We start from the raw sequence: 15,780 nt of genomic DNA, 5'->3' as shown, positions 1-15,780 counted from the left end.
TTCCTTGCTTTACGTTGCCTTGCTTTATGTTGTTTACGTTGCCTTGATTTACGTTGCCTTGCTTTACGTTGCTTTACGTTGCCTTGCTTTACGATGCTTTACGTTGCCTTGCTTTACGATGCTTTACGTTGCATTACTTTGCTTTACGTTGCTTTACGTTGCATTACGTTGCTTTAAGTTGCATTACTTAGTCTTGCTTTACGTTGCTTTACGTTGCATTCCGTTGCTTTACGTTGTATTACGTTGCCTTGCTTTACGTTGCTTTACGTTGCATTACGTTGCTTTACGTTGTATTACGTTGCCTTGCTTTACGTTGCTTTACGTTGCATTACGTTGCTTTACGTTGCCTTGCTTTACATTGCTTTACCTTGCCTTGCTGTACGTTGCATTACGTTGCATTACGTTGCCTTGCTTTACGTTGCATTACGTTGCCTTGCTTTACGTTGCCTTGCCTTGCCTTGCTTTACTTTGCCTTGCCTTGCCTTGCTTTATGTTGCTTTACGTTGCCTTGCTTTACGTTGCCTTGATTTACGTTGCTTTATGTTGCCTTGCTTTACGTTGCCTTGCTTTACGTTGCCTTGCTTTATGTTGCCTTGCCTTGCCATGCTTTACGTTGTTTTACGTTGTCTTGCTTTACGTTGATTTAAGTTGCCTTGCTTTACGTTGCTTTACGTTGTCTTGCTTTACGTTGCCTTTCTTTGCATTGATTTACGTTTCTTTACGTTGCCTTGCTTTCCGTTGCCTTGCCTTGCCTTGCTTTACCTTGCTTTACGTTGCCTTGCTTTACGTTGCTTTACGTTGCCTTGCTTTACGTTGCTTTACGTTGCCTTGCTTTACGTTGCTTTTCCTTGCCTTGCTTTACGTTTCTTTCCGTTGCCTTGCTTTACTTTGCCTTGCCTTGCCTTGCTTTACGTTTTTTTACGTCGCCTCGCTTTAGGTTGCTTTACGTTGCCTTGCTTTACGTTGCTTTAAGATGCCTTGATTTACGTTGCCTTGCCTTGCCTTGCTTTACGTTGCTTTACCTTGCCTTGCTATACGTTCCTTTATATTGCCTTGCTTTACGTTGCCTTAATTTAGGTTGCCTTGCTTTACGTTGCTTTACGTTGCCTTGCTTTACGATGCTTTTTGTTGCCTTGCTTTACGTTGATTTACGTTGCCTTGCTTTACGTTGCCTTGCTTTAAGTTGCCTTGCCTTGCCTTGCTTTACGTTATTTTACTTTGCCTTGATTTACGTTGCCTTGCCTTGCCTGGCTTTACGTTGCTTTACGTTGCCTTGATTTACATTGCTTTACGTTGCCTTGCTTTACGTTGCTTTACGTTGCCTTGCTTTACGTTGCCTTGCCTTGCCTTGCTTTCCGTTGCTTTACGTTGCTTTACGTTGCCTCCTTTACGTTGCCATGCCTTGCCTAGCTTTACGTGTCTTTACGTTGCCTTGCTTTATGTTGCCTTGCCTTGCCTTGCTTTACGTTGCTTTAAGTTGCCTTGCTTTACGTTGCTTTACGTTGCCTTGCTTTACGTTACCTTCCCTTGCCTTGCTTTAAGTTGCTTTACGTTGCCTTGCTTTACGTTGCTTTACGTTGTCTTGCTTTACGTTGCCTTGCCTTGCCTTGATTTATGTTGCTTTACGTTGCCTTGCTTTACGTTGCTTTACGTTGCCATTTTTTTACGTTGCCTTGCCTTGCCTTGCTTTACGTTGCTTTTCGTTGCCTTACTTTACGTTACTTTATGTTGCCTTGATTTACGTTTCCTTTCCTTGCATTGATTTACGTTGCTTTACGTTGCCTTGCTTTACTTTGCCTTGCCTTGCCTTGCTTTACGTTGCCTTGCTTTATGTTGCTTTACGTTGTCTTGCTTTACGTTGCCTTTCCTTGCCTTGCTTTACGTTGCTTTCAGTTGCCTTGCTTTACGTTGCTTTACCTTGCCTTGCTTTACGTTTCTTTACGTTGCCTCGCTTTACGTTGCTTTACCTTGCCTTGCTTAACGTTGCTTTACGTTCACTTATGTTGCCTTGCCTTGCTCTACGTTGCTTTTTGTTTCCTTGCTTTACGTTGCTTTACTTTGTCTTGCTTTACGATGCTTTATTTTGCCTTGATTTACGTTCCTTGCTTTACGTTGCCTTGCTTTATGTTGTTTACGTTGCCTTGATTTACGTTGCCTTGCTTTACGTTGCTTTACGTTGCCTTGCTTTACGATGCTTTACGTTGCCTTGCTTTACGATGCTTTACGTTGCATTACTTTGCTTTACGTTGCTTTACGTTGCATTACGTTGCTTTAAGTTGCATTACTTAGTCTTGCTTTACGTTGCTTTACGTTGCATTCCGTTGCTTTACGTTGTATTACGTTGCCTTGCTTTACGTTGCTTTACGTTGCATTACGTTGCTTTACGTTGTATTACGTTGCCTTGCTTTACGTTGCTTTACGTTGCATTACGTTGCTTTACGTTGCCTTGCTTTACATTGCTTTACCTTGCCTTGCTGTACGTTGCATTACGTTGCATTACGTTGCCTTGCTTTACGTTGCATTACGTTGCCTTGCTTTACGTTGCCTTGCCTTGCCTTGCTTTACTTTGCCTTGCCTTGCCTTGCTTTATGTTGCTTTACGTTGCCTTGCTTTACGTTGCCTTGATTTACGTTGCTTTATGTTGCCTTGCTTTACGTTGCCTTGCTTTACGTTGCCTTGCTTTATGTTGCCTTGCCTTGCCATGCTTTACGTTGTTTTACGTTGTCTTGCTTTACGTTGATTTAAGTTGCCTTGCTTTACGTTGCTTTACGTTGTCTTGCTTTACGTTGCCTTTCTTTGCATTGATTTACGTTTCTTTACGTTGCCTTGCTTTCCGTTGCCTTGCCTTGCCTTGCTTTACCTTGCTTTACGTTGCCTTGCTTTACGTTGCTTTACGTTGCCTTGCTTTACGTTGCTTTACGTTGCCTTGCTTTACGTTGCCTTTCCTTGCCTTGCTTTACGTTTCTTTCCGTTGCCTTGCTTTACTTTGCCTTGCCTTGCCTTGCTTTACGTTTTTTTACGTCGCCTCGCTTTAGGTTGCTTTACGTTGCCTTGCTTTACGTTGCTTTAAGATGCCTTGATTTACGTTGCCTTGCCTTGCCTTGCTTTACGTTGCTTTACCTTGCCTTGCTATACGTTCCTTTATATTGCCTTGCTTTACGTTGCCTTAATTTAGGTTGCCTTGCTTTACGTTGCTTTACGTTGCCTTGCTTTACGATGCTTTTTGTTGCCTTGCTTTACGTTGATTTACGTTGCCTTGCTTTACGTTGCCTTGCTTTAAGTTGCCTTGCCTTGCCTTGCTTTACGTTATTTTACTTTGCCTTGATTTACGTTGCCTTGCCTTGCCTGGCTTTACGTTGCTTTACGTTGCCTTGATTTACATTGCTTTACGTTGCCTTGCTTTACGTTGCTTTACGTTGCCTTGCTTTACGTTGCCTTGCCTTGCCTTGCTTTCCGTTGCTTTACGTTGCTTTACGTTGCCTCCTTTACGTTGCCATGCCTTGCCTAGCTTTACGTGTCTTTACGTTGCCTTGCTTTATGTTGCCTTGCCTTGCCTTGCTTTACGTTGCTTTAAGTTGCCTTGCTTTACGTTGCTTTACGTTGCCTTGCTTTACGTTACCTTCCCTTGCCTTGCTTTAAGTTGCTTTACGTTGCCTTGCTTTACGTTGCTTTACGTTGTCTTGCTTTACGTTGCCTTGCCTTGCCTTGATTTATGTTGCTTTACGTTGCCTTGCTTTACGTTGCTTTACGTTGCCATTTTTTTACGTTGCCTTGCCTTGCCTTGCTTTACGTTGCTTTTCGTTGCCTTACTTTACGTTACTTTATGTTGCCTTGATTTACGTTTCCTTTCCTTGCATTGATTTACGTTGCTTTACGTTGCCTTGCTTTACTTTGCCTTGCCTTGCCTTGCTTTACGTTGCCTTGCTTTATGTTGCTTTACGTTGTCTTGCTTTACGTTGCCTTTCCTTGCCTTGCTTTACGTTGCTTTCAGTTGCCTTGCTTTACGTTGCTTTACCTTGCCTTGCTTTACGTTTCTTTACGTTGCCTCGCTTTACGTTGCTTTACCTTGCCTTGCTTAACGTTGCTTTACGTTCACTTATGTTGCATTGCCTTGCTCTACGTTGCTTTTTGTTGCCTTACTTTACGTTGCTTTACGTTGCCTTGCTTTACGATGCTTTATTTTGCCTTGATTTACGTTGCTTTACCTTGCCTTACGTTGCCTTGCTTTACGTTACCTTGCTTTACGTTGATTTACGTAGCCTTAATTACGTTGCCTTGCTTTACATTACTTTAAGTTGCCTTGCTTTACGTTGCCTTGCTTTACTTGGCCTTACTGTGCCGTACTTTGATTTGCGTTGCTTTACGTTGCTTTACGTTGCGTTGCTTTACGTTTCATTGCTTTACGTTGCCTTACGTTGCCTTGCTTTACGTTGCCTTACGTTGCCTTACTTTACGTTGCCTTGCTTAACGTTGCTTTACGTTGCTTTGCTTTACGTTGCCTTACGTTGCCTTACTTTACGTTGCCTTGCTTTACGTTGCTTTACGTTGCCTTGATTTAGGTTGCCTTACGTTGCCTTGCTTTACGTTGCCTTGCTTTACTTTGCTTTACGTTTCCTTGCTTTATGTTGCCTTGCTTTACGTTGCTTTACGTTGCCTTGCTTTACGTTGATTTACGTTGCCTTGCTTTACGTTGTCTTGCTTTACGTTGCCTTACTTTACGTTGCTTTACGTTGCCTTACTTTACGTTGCCTTGCTTTACGTTGCCTTATGTTGCCTTGCTTTACGTTTCCTTGCTTTACGTTGCTTTACGTTGCCTTGCTTTACGTTGCCTTGCTTTACGTTGCCTTGCTTTACGTTGCATTACTTTATGTTGCTTTACGTTGCCTTAATTTACGTTGCCTTGCTTTACGTTGCCTTACTTTACGTTGCTTTACGTTGCCTTACTTTACGTTCCTTTACGTTGCCTTGCTTTACGTTTCCTTGCTTTACGTTGCCTTTCTTTACGTTGCCTTGCTTTACATTGTTTATGTTGCCTTACGTTGCCTTGCTTTATGTTGCCTTGCTTTACGTTGCCTTACGTTGCCTTGCTTTACGTTGCTTTATGTTGCCTTGCTTTAAGTTGCTTTATTTGCCTTGCTTTACGTTGCTTTACGTTGCATTACGTTGCTTTACGTTGCCTTGCGTTACGATGGTTTACGTTGCCTTTCTTTACGATGCTTTACGTTGCATTACGTTGCTTTACGATGCCTTGCTTTACGATGCTTTACGTTGCATTAAGTTTCTTTACGTTGCCTTGCTTTACGATGCTTTACGTTGCATTACGTTGCTTTACGTTGCCTTGCTTTACGATGCTTTACGTTGCATTACGTTGCGTTACGTTGCCTTGCTTTACGATGCTTTACGTTGCATTACGTTGCTTTACGTTGCCTTGCCTTACGATGCTTTACGTTGCATTACGTTGCTTTACGTTGCCTTGCTTTACGATGCTTTACGTTGCATTACGTTGCTTTACGTTGCTTTACGTTGCCTTGCTTTACGTTGCTTTACGTTGCATTACGTTGCTTTACGTTGCTTTACGTTGCCTTGCTTTACGATGCTTTACGTTGCCTTGGTTTACGATGATTTACGTTGCATTACGTTGCTTTACGTTGCTTTACGTTGCATTACGTTGCTTTAAGTTGCATTACGTTGTCTTGCTTTACGTTGCTTTACGTTGGATTACGTTGCTTTAAGTTGCATTACGTTGCCTTGCTTTACGTTGCTTTACGTTGCATTCCGTTGCTTTACGTTGTATTACGTTGCCTTGCTTTACGTTGCTTTACGTTGCATTACGTTGCTTTACGTTGTATTACGTTGCCTTGCTTTACGTTGCTTTACGTTGCATTAAGTTGCTTTACGTTGCCTTGCTTTACGTTGCCTTGCTGTACGTTGCATTACGTTGCATTACGTTGCCTTGCTTTACGTTGCATTACGTTGCATTGATTTACGTTTCTTTACGTTCCCTTGCTTTGCGTTGCCTTGCCTTGCCTTGCTTTACGTTGCTTTACGTTGCCTTGCTTTACGTTGCTTTATGTTGCCTTGCTTTACGTTGCCTTGCTTTACATTGCTTTACGTTACCTTGCTTTATGTTGCCTTGCCTTGCCATGCTTTTCGTTGTTTTACGTTGCCTTGATTTACGTTGATTTACGTTGCCTTGCTTTACGTTGTCTTGCTTTACGTTGCCTTATTTTGCATTGATTTACGTTTCTTTACGTTGCCTTGCTTTCCGTTGCCTTGCCTTGCCTTGCTTTACCTTGCTTTACGTTGCCTTGCTTTACGTTGCTTTACGTTGCCTTGCTTTACGTTGCTTTACGTTGCCTTGCTTTACGTTGCCTTTCCTTGCCTTGCTTTACGTTTCTTTCCGTTGCCTTGCTTTACTTTGCCTTGCCTTGCCTTGCTTTACGTTTTTTTACGTTGCCTCGCTTTAGGTTGCTTTACGTTGCCTTGCTTTACGTTGCTTTAAGATGCCTTGCTTTAAGTTGCCTTGCCTTGCCTTGCTTTACGTTGCTTTACCTTGCCTTGCTATACGTTCCTTTACATTGCCTTGCTTTACGTTGCCTTACTTTAGGTTGCCTTGCTTTACGTTGCTTTACGTTGCCTTGCTTTACGATGCTTTATGTTGCCTTGATTTACGTTGCCTTGCTTTACGTTGCCTTGCTTTACGTTGCTTTACGTTCCCTTATGTTGCCTTGCCTTGCTCTACGTTGCTTTTTGTTGCCTTGCTTTACGTTGATTTACGTTGCCTTGCTTTACGTTGCCTTGCTTTACGTTGCCTTGCCTTGCCTTGTTTTACGTTATTTTACTTTGCCTTGATTTACGTTGCCTTGCCTTGCCTGGCTTTACGTTGCTTTACGTTGCCTTGATTTACGTTGCTCTACGTTGCCTTGCTTTACGTTGCTTTACGTTGCCTTACTTTACGTTGCCTTGCTATGCCTTGCTTTCCGTTGCTTTACGTTGCCTTGCTTTACGATGCTTTACGTTGCATTACGTTGCTTCACGTTGCATTACGTTGCCTTGCTTTACGTTGCTTTACGTTGCATTACGTTGCTTTACGTTGCTTTACGTTGCCTTGCTTTACGATGCTTTACGTTGCCTTGGTTTACGATGCTTTACGTTGCATTACGTTGCTTTACGTTGCTTTACGTTGCATTACGTTGCTTTAAGTTGCATTACGTTGTCTTGCTTTACGTTGCTTTACGTTGGATTACGTTGCTTTAAGTTGCATTACGTTGCCTTGCTTTACGTTGCTTTACGTTGCATTCCGTTGCTTTACGTTGTATTAAGTTGCCTTGCTTTACGTTGCTTTAAGTTGCATTACGTTGCTTTACGTTGTATTACGTTGCCTTGCTTTACGTTGCTTTACGTTGCATTATGTTGCTTTACGTTGCCTTGCTTTACGTTGCCTTGCTGTACGTTGCATTACGCTGCATTACGTTGCCTTGCTTCATGTTGCATTACGTTGCCTTGCTTTACGTTGCTTTACGTTGCATTATGTTGCCTTGCTTTACGTTGCATTACGTTGCATTGATTTACGTTTCTTTATGTTGCCTTGCTTTCCGTTTCTTGCCTTGCCTTGCTTTACGTTGCTTTACGTTGCCTTGCTTTACGTTGCTTTATGTTGCCGTGCTTTACGTTGCCTTGCTTTACATTGCTTTACGTTGCCTTGCTTTATGTTGCCTTGCCTTGCCATGCTTTACGTTGTTTTACGTTGCCTTGATTTACGTTGATTTACGTTGCCTTGCTTTACGTTGTCTTGCTTTACGTTGCCTTATTTTGCATTGATTTACGTTTCTTTACGTTGCCTTGCTTTCCGTTGCCTTGCCTTGCCTTGCTTTACCTTGCTTTACGTTGCCTTGCTTTACGTTGCTTTACGTTGCCTTGCTTTACGTTGCTTTACGTTGCCTTGCTTTACGTTGCCTTTCCTTGCCTTGCTTTACGTTTCTTTCCGTAGCCTTGCTTTACTTTGCCTTGCCTTGCCTTGCTTTACGTTTTTTTACGTTGCCTCGCTTTAGGTTGCTTTACGTTGCCTTGCTTTACGTTGCTTTAAGATGCCTTGCTTTAAGTTGCCTTGCCTTGCCTTGCTTTACGTTGCTTTACCTTGCCTTGCTATACGTTCCTTTACATTGCCTTGCTTTACGTTGCCTTACTTTAGGTTGCCTTGCTTTACGTTGCTTTACGTTGCCTTGCTTTACGATGCTTTATGTTGCCTTGATTTACGTTGCCTTGCTTTACGTTGCTTTACGTTCCCTTATGTTGCCTTGCCTTGCTCTACGTTGCTTTTTGTTGCCTTGCTTTACGTTGATTTACGTTGCCTTGCTTTACGTTGCCTTGCCTTGCCTTGCTTTACGTTATTTTACTTTGCCTTGATTTACGTTGCCTTGCCTTGCCTGGCTTTACGTTGCTTTACGTTGCCTTGCTTTACGTTGCTTTACCTCCCCTCCTTTACGTTGCCTTGCCTTGCCTTGCTTTACGTGTCTTTACGTTGCCTTGCTTTATGTTGCCTTGCCTTGCCTTGCTTTACGTTGCTTTAAGTTGCCTTGCTTTACGTTGCTTTACGTTGCCTTGCTTTACGTTACCTTGCCTTGCCTTGCTTTAAGTTGCTTTACGTTGCCTTGCTTTACGTTGCTTTACGTTGCCTTGCCTTGCCTTGATTTATGTTGCTTTACGTTGCCTTGGTTTACGTTGATTTACGTTGCCATTTTTTTACGTTGCCTTCCCTTGCCTTGCTTTACGTTGCTTTTCGTTGCCTTGGTTTACTTGCTTTACGTTGCCTTGCTTTACGTTTCCTTGCCTTACGTTGCCTTGCCTTGCCTTGCTTTACCTTGCTTTACATTGCCTCTCTTTACGTTGCTTTACGTTGCCTTGCTTTACGTTGCTTTATGTTGCCTTGCTTTACGTTGCTTTACCTTGCCTTACGTTGCCTTGCTTTACGTTGCCTTGCTTTACGTTGATTTACGTAGCCTTACTTTACGTTGCCTTGATTTACATTACTTTAAGTTGCCTTGCTTTACGTTGCCTTGCTTTACTTGGCCTTACTGTGCCGTACTTTGCTTTGCCTTGCTTTACGTTGCTTTACGTTGCGTTTCTTTACGTTTCATTGCTTTACGTTGCCTTATGTTGCCTTGCTTTACGTTGCCTTACGTTGCCTTACTTTACGTTGCCTTGCTTTACGTTGCTTTACGTTGCCTTACGTTGCCTTGCTTTACGTTGCCTTGCTTTACGTTGCCCTTCCTTGCTTAACCTTGCCTTGCTTTACGTTGCCTTGCCTTGCCTTGCTTTTCGTTGCCTTGCTTACCTTGCTTTACGTTGCTTTACAATGCCTTGCTTTACGTTGCTTGACGTTGCCTTGCTTTACGTTGCCTTGCCTTACCTTGCTTTACGTTGCCTTGCCTTGCTTTACGTTGATTTATGTTGCCTTGCTTTACGTTATTTTACGTTGCCTTGCTTTACGTTGCTTTACGTTGTCTTGCTTTACGTTGCCTTGCCTTCCCTTGCTTTATGTTGCTTTACGTTGCCTTGCTTTATGTTGCTTTACGTTGCCTTGCCTTGCCTTGCTTTACGTTGCTTTAAGTTCCCTTGCTCTACGTCGCTTTACGTTGCCTTGCTTTACGTTGCTTTACGTTGCCTTGCTCTACGTTGCCTTGACTTGCCTTGCTTTACGTTGCCTTGCCTTGCCTTGCTTTATGTTTCTTTACGTTGCCTTGCTTTACGTTGCTTTACATTGCCTTGCTTTACGTTGCCTTGCCTTGCCTTCCTTTACGTTGCTTTACCTTGCCTTGCTTACGTTGATTTACGTTGCCTTGCTTTATGTTGCCTTGCTTTACGTTGCTTTAAGTTGCCTTGCTTTACGATGCTTTATGTTGCCTTCCTTTACGATGCCTTGCTTTACGTTTCCTTGCTTTATGTTGCTTTACGTTGCCTTACGTTGCCTTGCTTTACGTTGCCTTGCTTTACGTTGCCCTTCCTTGCTTAACCTTGCCTTGCTTTACGTTGCCTTGCCTTGCCTTGCTTTTCGTTGCCTTGCTTACCTTGCTTTACGTTGCTTTACAATGCCTTGCTTTACGTTGCTTGACGTTGCCTTGCTTTACGTTGCCTTGCCTTACCTTGCTTTACGTTGCCTTGCCTTGCTTTACGTTGATTTATGTTGCCTTGCTTTACGTTATTTTACGTTGCCTTGCTTTACGTTGCTTTACGTTGTCTTGCTTTACGTTGCCTTGCCTTCCCTTGCTTTATGTTGCTTTACGTTGCCTTGCTTTATGTTGCTTTACGTTGCCTTGCCTTGCCTTGCTTTACGTTGCTTTAAGTTCCCTTGCTCTACGTCGCTTTACGTTGCCTTGCTTTACGTTGCTTTACGTTGCCTTGCTCTACGTTGCCTTGACTTGCCTTGCTTTACGTTGCCTTGCCTTGCCTTGCTTTATGTTTCTTTACGTTGCCTTGCTTTACGTTGCTTTACATTGCCTTGCTTTACGTTGCCTTGCCTTGCCTTCCTTTACGTTGCTTTACCTTGCCTTGCTTACGTTGATTTACGTTGCCTTGCTTTATGTTGCCTTGCTTTACGTTGCTTTAAGTTGCCTTGCTTTACGATGCTTTATGTTGCCTTCCTTTACGATGCCTTGCTTTACGTTTCCTTGCTTTATGTTGCTTTACGTTGCCTTACGTTGCCTGCCTTGCTTTACGTTGCTTTAAGTAGCCTTGCTTTACGTTGCCTTGCTATACGTTGCCTTGCTTTACGTTGCTTTACGTTGCCTTACGTTGCCTTGCTTTAAGTTGCCTTGCTTGACGTTGCTTTACGGTGCCTTGCTTTACGTTGCTTTACGTTGCCTTGCTTTACGTTGCCTTGTTTTACGTTGCCTTATTTACGTTGCTTTACGTTGCTTTACGTTGCCTTACTTTACGTTGCCTTGCTTTACGTTGCATTACTTTATGATGATTTACGTTGCCTTAATTTACGTTGCCTTGCTTTACGTTGCTTTACGTTGCCTTGCCTTGCCTTACTTTACGTACCTTTACGTTGCCTTGCTTTACGTTTCCTTGCTTTACGTTGCCTTGCTTTACGTTGCCTTGCTTTACATTGTTTACGTTGCCTTACGTTGCATTGCTTTAAGTTGCCTTGCTTTACGTTGCTTTACGTTGCCTTGCTTTACGTTGCTTTATGTTGCCTTGCTTTAAGTTGCTTTATTTTCCTTGCTTTACGTTGCTTTACGTTGCATTACGTTGCTTTACGTTGCCTTGCTTTACGATGGTTTACGTTGCCTTGGTTTACGGTGCTTTACGTTGCATTACGTTGCTTTACGCTGCCTTGCTTTACGATGCTTTACGTTGCATTACGTTTCTTTACGTTGCCTTGCTTTACGATGCTTTACGTTGCTTTACGTTGCATTACGTTGCCTTGCTTTACGTTGCTTTACGTTGCATTACGTTGCTTTACGTTGCTTTACGTTGCTTTAAGTTGCATTATGTTGCCTTGCTTTACGTTGCTTTACGTTGCATTCCGTTGCTTTACGTTGTATTACGTTGCCTTGCTTTACGTTGCTTTACGTTGCATTACGTTGCTTTACGTTGTATTACGTTGCCTTGCTTAAAGTTGCTTTACGTTGCATTACGTTGCTTTACGATGCCTTGCTTTACGTTGCCTTGCTGTACGTTGCATTACGTTGCATTACGTTGCCTTGCTTTACGTTGCATTACGTTGCCTTGCTTTATGTTGCCTTGCCTTGCCTTGCTTTACTTTGCCTTGCCTTGCCTTGCTTTACGTTGCTTTACGTTGCCTTGCTTTACGTTGCCTTGCTTTACGTTGCTTTATGTTGCCTTGCTTTAAGTTGCCTTGCTTTACATTGCTTTACGTTGTCTTGCTTTACGTTGCTTTATGTTGCCTTGCTTTACGTTGCTTTACGTTGCCTTTCCTTGCTTGCTTTACGTTTCTTTCCGTTGCCTTGCTTTACTTTGCCTTGCCTTGCCTTGCTTTACGTTTTTTTACGTTGCCTCGCTTTAGGTTGCTTTACGTTGCCTTGCTTTACGTTGCTTTACATTGCCTTGCTTTACGTTGCCTTGCTTTACGTTGATTTACGTAGCCTTACTTTACGTTGCCTTGCTTTACATTACTTTAAGTTGCCTTGCTTTACGTTGCCTTGCTTTACTTGGCCTTACTGTGCCGTACTTTGCTTTGGCTTGCTTTACGTTGCTTTACGTTGCGTTGCTTTACGTTTCATTGCTTTACGTTGCCTTACGTTGCCTTGCTTTACGTTGCCTTACGTTGCCTTACTTTACGTTGCCTTGCTTTACGTTGCTTTACATTGCTTTACAATGCCTTGCTTTACGTTGCTTGACGTTGCCTTGCTTTACGTTGCCTTGCCTTACCTTGCTTTACATTGCCTTGCCTTGCTTTACGTTGATTTATGTTGCCTTGCTTTACGTTATTTTACGTTGCCTTGCTTTACGTTGCTTTATGTTGTCTTGCTTTACGTTGCCTTGCCTTCCCTTGCTTTATGTTGCTTTACGTTGCCTTGCTTTATGTTGCTTTACGTTGCCTTGCCTTGCCTTGCTTTACGTTGCTTTAAGTTCCCTTGCTCTACGTCGCTTTACGTTGCCTTGCTTTACGTTTCTTTACGTTGCCTTGCTCTACGTTGCCTTGACTTGCCTTGCTTTACGTTGCCTTGCCTTGCCTTGCTTTATTTTGCTTTACGTTGCCTTGCTTTACGTTGCTTTACATTGCCTTGCTTTACGTTGCCTTGCCTTGCCTTCCTTTACGTTGCTTTACCTTGCCTTGCTTACGTTGATTTACGTTGCCTTGCTTTACGTTTCCTTACTTTATGTTGCCTTGCTTTACGTTGCTTTAAGTTGCCTTGCTTTACGATGCTTTATGTTGCCTTCCTTTACGATGACTTGCTTTACGTTTCCTTGCTTTATGTTGCTTTACGTTGCCTTACGTTGCCTTGCCTTGCTTTACGTTGCTTTAAATAGCCTTGATTTACGTTGCCTTGCTATACGTTGCCTTGATTTACGTTGCTTTACGTTACCTTACGTTGCCTTGCTTTACGTTGCCTTGCTTTACGTTGCCTTGCTTTACATTGCTTTACGTTGCCTTACGTTGCCTTGCTTTACGTTGCCTTGCTTTACGTTGCCTTGCTTTACATTGCTTTACGTTGCCTTACGTTGCCTTGCTTTACGTTGCCTTGCTTTACATTGCTTTACGTTTCCTTGCTTTACGTTGCCTTGCTTTACGTTATTTTAAGTTGCCTTGCTTTACCTTGCCTTGCTTTACTTTGCCTTACGTTGCCTTGCTTTACGTTGCCTTGCTTTACGTTGCCTTGCTTTACGTTGCATTACTTTATGTTGCTTTACGTTGCCTTAATTTACGTTGCCTTGCTTTAAGTTGCCTTACTTTACGTTGCTTTACGTTGCCTTGCCTTGCCTTACTTTACCTTTCTTTACGTTTCCTTGCTTTACGTTTCCTTGCTTTACTTTGCCTTGCTTTACGTTGCCTTGCTTTACATTGTTTATGTTGCCTTACGTTGCCTTGCTTTATGTTGCCTTGCTTTAAGTTGCTTTATTTGCCTTGCTTTACGTTGCTTTACGTTGCATTATGTTGCTTTACGTTGCCTTGCTTTACGATGGGTTACGTTGCCTTGCTTTACGATTCTTTACGTTGCATTACGTTGCTTTACGCTGCCTTGCTTTACGATGCTTTACGTTGCATTACGTTTCTTTACGTTGCCTTGCTTTACGATGCTTTTCGTTGCATTACTTTGCTTTACGTTGCCTTGCTTTACGATGCTTTACGTTGCATTACGTTGCGTTACGTTGCCTTGCTTTACGATGCTTTACGTTGCATTACGTTGTTTTACGTTGCCTTGCTTTACGATGCTTTACGTTGCATTACGTTGCTTTACGTTGCCTTGCTTTACGATGCTTTACGTTGCATTACGTTGCTTTACGTTCCTTTACGTTGCCTTGCTTTACGATGCTTTACGTTGCATTACGTTGCTTTACGTTGCATTACGTTGCCTTGCTTTACGTTGCTTTACGTTGCATTACGTTGCTTTACGTTGCTTTACGTTGCCTTGCTTTACGATGCTTTACGTTGCCTTGCTTTACGATGCTTTACGTTGCATTACTTTGCTTTACGTTGCTTTACGTTGCATTACGTTGCTTTAAGTTGCATTACGTTGTCTTGCTTTACGTTGCTTTACGTTGCTTTACGTTGCATTACGTTGCTTTACGTTGCCTTGCTGTACGTTGCATTACGTTGCATTACGTTGCCTTGCTTTACGTTGCATTACGTTGCCTTGCTTTACTTTGCCTTGCCTTGCCTTGCTTTACGTTGCTTTACGTTGCCTTGCTTTAAGTTGCCTTGCTTTACGTTGCTTTACGTTGCCTTGCTTTACGTTGCCTTGCTTTACATTGCTTTACGTTGCCTTGCTTTACGTTGCCTTGCTTTATGTTGCCTTGCCTTGCAATGCTTTACGTTGTTTTACGTTGCCTTGCTTTAAGTTTCTTTCCGTTGCCTTGCTTTACATTGCCTTGCCTTGCCTTGCTTTACGTTATTTTACGTTGCCTCGCTTTAGGTTGCTTTACGTTGCCTTGCTTTACGTTGCTTTAATATGCCTTGCTTTACGTTGCCTTGCCTTGCCTTGCTTTACGTTGCTTTACCTTGCCTTGCTATACGTTCCTTTACATTGCCTTGCTTTACGTTGCCTTACTTTAGGTTGCCTTGCTTTACGTTGCTTTACGTTGCCTTGCTTTACGATGCTTTATGTTGCCTTGGTTTACGTTGCCTTGCTTTATGTTGCCTTGCTTTACGTTGCTTTACGTTCCCTTATGTTGCCTTGCCTTGCTCTACGTTGCTTTTTGTTGCCTTGCTTTACGTTGATTTACCTTGCATTGCTTTACGTTGCCTTGCTTTACGTTGCCTTGCCTTGCCTTGCTTTACGTTATTTTACTTTGCCTTGATTTACGTTGCCTTGCCTTGCCTGGCTTTACGTTGCTTTACGTTGCCTTGATTTACGTTGCTTTACGTTGCCTTGCTTTACGTTGCTTTACGTTGCCTTGCTTTACATTGCCTTGCCTTGCCTTGCTTTCCGTTGCTTTACGTTGCCTTGCTTTACGTTGCTTTACCTCTCCTCCTTTACGTTGCCTTGCCTTGCCTTGCTTTACGTGTCTTTACGTTGCCTTGCTTTATGTTGCCTTGCCTTGCCTTGCTTTACGTTGCTTTAAGTTGCCTTGCTTTACGTTGCTTTACGTTGCCTTGCTTTACGTTACCTTGCCTTGCCTTGCTTTAAGTTGCTTTACGTTGCCTTGCTTTACGTTGCTTTACGTTGCCTTGACTTGCCTTGATTTATGTTGCTTTACGTTGCCTTGCTTTACGTTGCTTTACGTTGCCATTTTTTTACGTTGCCTTCCCTTGCCTTGCTTTACGTTGCTTTTTGTTTCCTTGCTTTACGTTACTTTATGTTGCCTTTATTTACCTTTCCTTTCCTTGCCTTGCTTTACGTTGCTTTACGTTGCCTTGGTTTACTTGCTTTACTTTGCCTTGCTTTACGTTGCCTTGCCTTGCCTTGCTTTACCTTGCTTTACGTTGCCTCGCTTTACGTTGCTTTACGTTGCCTTGCTTTACGTTGCTTTACGTTGCCTTGCTTTACGTTACCTTGCCTTTCCTTGCTTTAAGTTGCTGTACGTTGCCTTGCCTTACGTTGCTTTACGTTGCCTTGCTTTACCTTGCCTTACTTTACGTTGCCTTACGTT

The sequence above is a fragment of the Phaenicophaeus curvirostris genome, chromosome 30 (assembly GCF_032191515.1).
Source record: "Phaenicophaeus curvirostris isolate KB17595 chromosome 30, BPBGC_Pcur_1.0, whole genome shotgun sequence".
Taxonomy (NCBI): Eukaryota; Metazoa; Chordata; class Aves; order Cuculiformes; family Cuculidae; genus Phaenicophaeus; species Phaenicophaeus curvirostris.
This window is presented reverse-complemented; position numbering follows the sequence as displayed.